This window comes from Sciurus vulgaris, assembly GCF_902686455.1.
Source record: "Sciurus vulgaris genome assembly, chromosome: 6".
Classification (NCBI taxonomy): Eukaryota; Metazoa; Chordata; class Mammalia; order Rodentia; family Sciuridae; genus Sciurus; species Sciurus vulgaris.
Window position 1 is genome coordinate 77048237 of NC_136466.1, and position 8586 is coordinate 77056822.

The following is an 8586-nucleotide window of genomic DNA, read 5'->3' on the forward strand; positions in this document are numbered from 1 at the left end:
GCTTTAGAAAGGGAAGAATAAGTGAATCTAATAGATCGTTTCTTGTGGGTGTGAGTAGGAGTGAGGAGGTTGCAATTCTCTGAATGAATCAACTACGACTGAGAAATTTTTCAAATGCTAAAAGAGAGCATCTTGTTGATCCAGCTATGGCAATGAGACAATTTCACTAGGGACTGCAGGGAACCTTGATTGACAGTTTGTCCAAAGTGGCATACGAGTGTGAGAAGCAAAGTCAGGCACTATTAAGTAAAGAAAGGGGTATGGATGATAAAAAGTCAAAACAGTCCTGAAGGACTGTATAATTATCTCAGGAGTTCAAGTTCAGCAAGACAAAGAGTACTGGACAGCAGGAGCCCAGGCTTTGGGAAGGTAGCAGGTGATAATTAGATGGCACCTGAGAAAGCAGAAGTAAAGAGTGGGCCAGAAAGATGGCCCCAAAATGCTGTGCAGTGTACAATGGGATGCTTTTCATAGACCCCACATATCTTCAAGAAATCTCATTTCCTGATTGGAAGAGGTCCAGAGCCATCCAACTGGTTCAAGATCCAGGCCAAATTATCCAGGTTCTCCAAGTCTGGAAACAATGTTTGCATAGGAGTACTCATATTTAAATTTACAGAAAGGAAAACTTTGAAAGAAAAATATGGGCAAGATTTCATTTGAGAGATAAGGAAAGAAGTCTTGCGTTTGCATTGGTAGTAGTTCATAAGTTTGAGTGAATGCTCTGTGTACAAAACTCTGATCTTCGTTAAGTGTAAATTGAGGGGGCTCTTCTACCTGTCACTGTTCAACTCTTTCATTGTGTCTCCCTGGTCTTAATTATTGGATGTTAATTATTGATGCAGGTAATTCCTGCATCATTCTACCCTAAGCAGAGTTCCTGTTACCCTCTTTATATTTGTATGGAAGGAACTAACTTTCCCTCATGCAGATGTGGGACACTAGACAATAGATTTACATTGGGGATTATCTGCTTATCAAATGTACAAGAAAAAAAATATTAGAATTGGTTGCTGAGGCTTGGGTACTCTATTACTAGAAACTATATGCACATATCTTTTCACTTTGGCAGGTTTCGGATACTAGGATCTAAACTTTTGGGCTTTAGATATATTCACTACCTATTCTATTACAGGCCAGCCATCTTGCTAAGATTAGGTTAAGATATCTTACCTTAAGTTAATTAATTTTAATTTTAAGTATTTTAAAGTCTTTATGAGCAAAGAAAATAAAAGCACGAAGAGAGAGCCCACAGAACGGGAGAAAATCTTTGTCAGCTATTTCGCCAACAGGTGATTAATATCTAGAACATATAAATAAATCAAAAAACACCAAAACAACAAAGAACTCAATCAATAATGGGTAAAAGAACTAACTAGACATTTATCAAAAAAATAAATACAAATGACCAACAAATATATGAAAAATGTTCAATGTTCCTAGCAATCAGGAAAATGCAATGGCAATCATCAAGAATACAAATAATAGGGCTGGGGTTGAGGCTCAGTGGTAGAGCACTTGCCTAGCATGTGTGAAGTACTGGGTTCAATTCTCAGCACCACATATAAATAAATGAATAAAATAAAGGTCTATCGACATCTAAAAAATAAAAAAGTATACAAATAATAAATGCTGGTGAGGGTATGTGGGGTAAAACATACATTGTTGTGGGACTGCAAATTATTACAATCTCTTTGGAAGGTAGTATGGAGAGTCCTCAAAATACTATAAATTGAATCATCATATGACCGAACCATGCAACTCCTTGATATTTATCCAATAGAACTAAAGTCATCATACTCTAGTGATACAGGCACATAGTGATTATAGTAGCACAACTCACAATAGCCAAGTTATGGAACCAGCCCAGGTGCCTTTTAACAGATGAATGGATAAGAAAATGTGGTACATATACACAAAGGAGTTTTACTCAGCCATAAAGAAGAATAAAATTATGGCATTTACTGACAAATGAATGGAACTGGAGAACATGATGCTAAGTGAAATAAGTTGGACTCGAAAAGTCAAGGGTTGAGTTTTCTCTTACATGTGGAAGCTAGAGCATTTAAGGGGGGAAATAGGGTAAGGTGTCCCATTAAAATAGAAGGGAGATCAGTGAAGTAGGGGAAGAGGCTAAAGGGGAAGGGAGGAGGGATGGGATAAGGGAAGAAGTGGGGAATGAAATTGACCAAATTATTCTCTGTACACATATGCACATGGTAGATCTATTAAGCATCACTTTAAAAAGTTATAAATAAATAATAGACCAGCAGAGTAGAGAGAGAAGAAAAGTTTGTGGGAGGGAGGGAAAAAGGAAGTACTACAGCCTGAAATGGAAGCAATTATATTCCATGCATATATGTTTATGTCAAAATAAACCTCACTGTTATGCATAACTCTAATGCACTAATAAAAATTATTTAAAACCTCCTTGTGAATTCCTGAACTATATGAGTGATGTCATAAAAGTAAAAGAAAATTTTTGGTCTGGGGCATCCTCTTGGACAGACTAAACAAATGATTCAAGGTTCTTTTTAGTTCAACCATTCCATGAAATTTGAGCTCCAACACCAAGCTTGCATTTGATCAGGGTTATATTAGTCTTGGCATTTAGAAAACAATGATTGAATATTTATGTTGGTTATGTGAAATGAAGAAAAAACTCTGATTGACTGTTAGGATAATAAGATCTTTGAAACTCTTAAGCATTATTTTTAGCAGCCTAATGCTCTAGTTCTCTTGCAGCCATGAATCATCCAGTGATGTTTACCTTGGGACAAGTTTCTCCAAAGCTAGGAATCATTGAATGGGGCCTGATTATAACAAATTGTTCTCCCTGTTTAAAAGAAATTATCTTTTGAAAGCATGCTAGCTATATCATGAAACCTGTAGATACATGAAAAAGTTATTTTATGTCCCTTAAGCAAGGAAACTTACTGGACATTATGTATCTTAATTATAAAAACGTAAACCACCTCTGTATTAGAACTGTAGCCTATCCAGTAAGACAGGCAGATTCTCTGATGATTTTTTTAAATTTCTGTCATTTTTTAATTGACACATGATGTTTTATCTTATTTATTCTCTGATAAGTTTTTAAAAGTCCAAGTGAATTGTTCCTAGAGACAATCATGTTTGGGGAAAAAAAAGTGCTCCAACCTCTTCTAATTCCAGATCTATTCAACTTAGAGTTGCCTCCAACTTGATTCTTAGTCTACCAGGAAGCAAAATCTTGGACCAGGATTGGAGCAAATGATGTGCTGCTGCACATGATTGGCTTTCCCCAACCTATGTAACTTAAGCATTTTTTCAATATTTATTTAAAGGGAGTGAAGGAAGATCAGAAAGCTAGAGCTGAGGGAGGCTCAGTCTTTCCTTGATGTCCCTAGGCTATTCAACTCCAGATCAAACTTGCATTCTCCACTCAGCAAAAGGAAATCTGCCTTGCTGTAGAGTCAGTTTCTCACCGTCTATTACTTAGGCACATTCCTTGATAAAACCCTAATGTTTACGGGGAAAAAAAAGTAGAACCCAAAAGGATATAAGAGAAAACCATATTATTTTTTCCTTACTGGTCTTTAAATCCTTTCCATGGGTTAGTTCTTTCCTGTCAATGCAAGAAAACTTAGCATTTTTGTTCACTTGTAGATAATGTTTCAAAAGTTCTCCAGGAACTTCTGTTTAAACTTCAATATCAGTGGTTAAAATGTTCATTCCTATGTAATAGTCAAAACTGCAAACTTCAATCAAATGTAAAGCTTCTCTCTTCCTTCAAATTGGACTACTTCCAGCTGAATGCCTATAACAATGAAAAGGATGCAGGATCGGCCTCTTCTCTACTCTCCAGCTTGAACTTCTTTTAGAGTACTCCCTTCCCTTGAGACAGATTCTGACTACCCAGCTTCAGGTCATTGGTAAGCAGTTGGTCTCCACTGTTGGGGATCCCAACAACGCTTCAGGCTCTCTGTACGGGCCAGATCCAAAGCAACCGCTTGCCTGTGCAGCCTTCTTTTATCTATCATACCAAGGCAGACTTTGGGAGACAGCTTCACCACAGCACCCTCATAACCTTGAGTGTCTCTGCATGGGCCTCATAGCACAGTTTGATTACAGGCTGACTCAAGTCTTGGCTGAAAGCCTGTGATTCCTCCCAGAACAAGGAGGAGATAAGAAGTCTTCTGAAAAGCTGCTACAAGGAAGCTTCTTGTCTGCCTTTCCATCTGGTAAGGGACAATAACAAGATTATTTATTATCTATGTCCCTAATTTCAGCTGAGCACAGGGCCCTCCCTTCTCCCTTAGGATACAGCTACAGGCTTCTGTGTACATCTATGAAACTGCTTGGTTATAACTTAAAGTTGGGTTCTCAGCAGCAGAATGATGACAAGTCCATCGCCCGCTATTCTTATTTAGTGTCACCATCCCTACCTGTCCTCTGGGACTAGAGAGGTGGGAATGACACTGTGTCAATATTGCCTTTGCTATAGTGTGAACCTACCCGAAATCCCCTGGGCTCATTGTTCGCTTATCGGTGGAATCACTGGAAGTATGGCAAGCCAAGCTAGTGGCTTCCATAGTGTCCCTGATGACTTCTTTACCCACAGTAATGCTGCTTAGAGATGCCTAATCACCAGCCAGCAGCCAGCCAGTTACAGGCTCTCATCTTCATATTTACCCAGTCACTATTCCCTACAAACATCAGGGGCTTACGTCAAGCTTTGTAAGTAGTTTTCTTTAAGTTCTTCTTCCTGGATGTAGAGGTAAATACATTCTACCACCTCAACACGGCTGAGCGTGGGAGAGCGACTTTCCAACAGCATTGTACAAAAAGTACTACTCTCCTCCCCCCAACCTGTTCAACTCAAACCTTTTATATGTGCGAACGGGTTTTTGCCTAAGCCTGCAGAATTGGATCAACCTTCTTTGCATGATGATTTAGCACTATATTTTGGGAATAGGAGCATAACTTGACGTCTATAATCTATTGTGTTATTCTCAGCATTTGAAGGCTCAGCTTAAATGAAGACAAAGAGTTCTCAGTAAACTTTGACTGGTTGATTATCAACCCTAAATAGTCTGTTCAAATTTTTCCTCCCAGTCAGATAACAATCTTCCTGAAAGAAATTCTGATGAAAAACCGTGTTTATCCATTTGTTACACTAGTAGTGAGGCTTTATCACCCTTTACAGATTGCAATCCTAGGTAATGTTCTAACTGGCCACCACTAACTTGGCACCTGTGCCAAACATGAACAGGTTGTCATGCTTTATTCTAGGCCAATAAGCAGGTAGATTTAATTTAGAGAATATTTAAGGCCTAATGCTCTCTTGTCAGTTGCTTGTGAAGGCAAGAGTTAACCTTCTGGAGCACATAAATCTCAATCACAAAGTTGTTGAGTTCATAACCCTTTTGCTTGCTTTGATTAAACAACTGCATAGCCTGAAAATTGCACTGAGCTTTTTAAAAACTTGAAGCCCTGTGAGATTTCATCCATTTTATTTGTCTTCAGCCAAATATGGAGGAACAAGTCCTCTGAAGTGTCTGGCCCTGGGGAAATAAAACTATGCAACAGCTGCACTTCTAGTGCCCCCTTTTGTTGCTTTCTCTCCCCTCTAAGCAGCTAAGGCTCATATATTTTCCCTAAGATCTAAATTCTCAGGGCTGAGTCCTGGCTCTGAACTATTTTCTCCCCACTTCCTACTAAAATTCACCTTTTATCTATCTCACTTGTTCTGATGAGTATTTACTCTGGGTTTCTAAAGAGGGTTTTGCCTTTTCTTGCTTGGTTTTCTCTCTTCTATCCAAACTAAGACATTCCCACTTTTCCTAATAGATTCCTTGGGATTTTTACAATGAGTATGCAGAAAGAGGAGAACTGGTACAGGAGATAACAAATTAAGGAATTTACTTTAAAACTACAATTGCCTATAGCAATAATGTATCATTAACTTCCATCATTTTCCAACAATTAGACCCTAATGGTAAAATTTCAGGCACTGAAGCAGGGCATAAGAAGGGAAACTCGATATTAAGCAAACTATCATATTAAACAAAAAAGGAATATTCTTACCAAATTTTTTACTCCACTTAAGACTAGCTTTGCTTAAAAGCTGTCATAAGAACTTTCTATAAACTTTCATTTATTTGACAAAATGTATACTTTTAAAAATATCACTCACCACAAATAGATAATGATTACTGAACATTTATGAATTAGCAGGTGCAATTCTAAGGTATTTAACACACATTGATAGACATTTTAACTATGGCAAAATGATAGTTGGCTTTTCAACGTATTCTCTCCTTCTGGGATAGTATTAGATTATTAACCAAGTACATGGTTTTCCACTTTGAGACTATTTCTCATCTTACCTTACAGGTAGGTAGCCATATGGCTAAGTTCTTCTCAAGAGAATGTGGACAGAGTGACATCACTTGAATAAATATTGTTTTTTTGCTCTGGATTGTCTCTCTTTTCCCTTTTTCTACTGCATGAAATGCAGGTATATTCATAAGCTAGTTTGCTCAAGCACAGAGAACAAGAATCTAGGGAATAAAAAAATGCATATATTTATTAATCGCCTGTATGTCTTCTTCTGTGAAGTGTATGTCCAGTTTTTGGCCCATATATTGATTGGGTACTTTGTATTTTTGGTGTAAAGTTTTGTAAGTTCTTTATAAATTTTGGAGATTAGTGCTCTATCCGAAGTGCGTTGGAAAAGATTTTCTCCTATTATGTAGGCTCTCTCTTCACTTTATTGATTGTATCCTTTGCTGAGAAAAAGCTTTTTAGTTTGAATCCATCCCATTAACTGGACAGACACTTTACAGAAGATATACAGGTGATTAATAAATATATGAAAAATGTTCATCATCTCTAGTAATTAGAGAAATGCAAATTAAAACAACTCTAAGAGTTCATCTTACTCCAGTTAGAATGGCTATTACCAAGAACACAAACAATAATAGATGTTGGCATGGATGTGGGGAAAAAGGCACACTTTTACATTGCTGGTGAAGTTGCAAATTGGTGCATCCACTCTGGAAAGCAGTGTGGAGAATCCTCAGAGAACTGGGAATGGACCCACCTTTTGACCCAGTCATCCCACTCCTCAGTTTATACCCAAAGGACTTAAAATTAGCATACTACAGTCATGCAGCCACATCAATGTTTATAGCAGCTCAATTAACAATAGATTGTGGAACCAACCTAGATGCCCTTCAACAGAAGAATGGATAAAGAAATTGTGGTATGAATACACAATGGAATATTATTCAGTCATAAAGAAGAATAATATTATGGCATTTGCAAATAAATGGATGGAACTGGAGAATATCATGCTAAGTGAAATAAGTCAATCCCAAAAAACCAAAGGCCAAATGTTTTCCCTGATAAGTGGATGATGATTATATAATGGGGTAGGGAGGTGGGGGGTGAGAGAATGGAGGAACTTTAGATTACATAGAGGGAAAGGAGAAGGGTGAGTATGAAAAATGGTGGAATGAGACAGACATCATTACCCTATGTACATGTATGATTACATGAATGGTATGAATTTACATCATGCACAACCACAGAAACGAAAAGATGTACCCTATTTGTGTATAATGAATCAAAATGCAGTCTGTAAAAAATTATAAATAAAAACATTAAAAAAAAAACAATGCAATGAAGAGTACCTGGATCCTGACTCTGTGGAGCAAAAATGTCCATCTTGTGTGAACTGACATAATACTTTTCTCATTTTTGTAGCAGTTTATCCTATATTTTAATTGACATATTATCAAAACATAATTCTCCTCTAAATACTGTGATATATGTATTATTATCACTGTTTCACAATAAGGAAATGAAAGTTGAGATTAAGTAAAGGTATAAATATAAAAGAAGATACAGTTGGGAAGTGGGTGAATTAGGATTCAAGTTCATATTTAGTTCCAAAAGCATGTAGTTTCCCACTCTTTATATATACTGTTTATATATTTTTCATTAATTCCTGTATGCAGTATGACCTAGTTTTTCTTAAAAGAAGTCATAGGAACTTTTAAGATATTCTCAAGTTTTTGCCAATATAATCATGTAACACAAATTACATAAGAATTTATATACAAAATTTTCTTAATATTTTATATATTATGTGTTGTGAGAATCCATGTGACTTTGTCTTAGAATGATGTCATGAGAACTCATGATTCTCAGACATTTTGGTCTCAGGATTCCTTTATATGTAGATTTAATGAGCATCCCCCAATCCCCCACTGCACACACTTACCAACTTCGTAGAGATATGAGGTTGAAAGGAAATAAATATTTTAACAGCATTTTCACACAGTTGTGAATGTTCTTTGATACCACACCAAAACTCAACAAGTAATGGCTGTTTAAAGGTGAGGTGCAACAGGGTTCTGAAACTATATCAGTGAATTCTTGGAATTCAGTTGCATTAAAATTCATTGGTCCAGGGGCTGGGGTTGTGGCTTAGTGGTAGAGCACTTGCCTAGCTGAGTGAGGCCTCAGGTTCGATCCTCAGCACCACATAAAAATAAAATAAAGGCATTATGTCTACCTACAAATTAAAAAGAATTT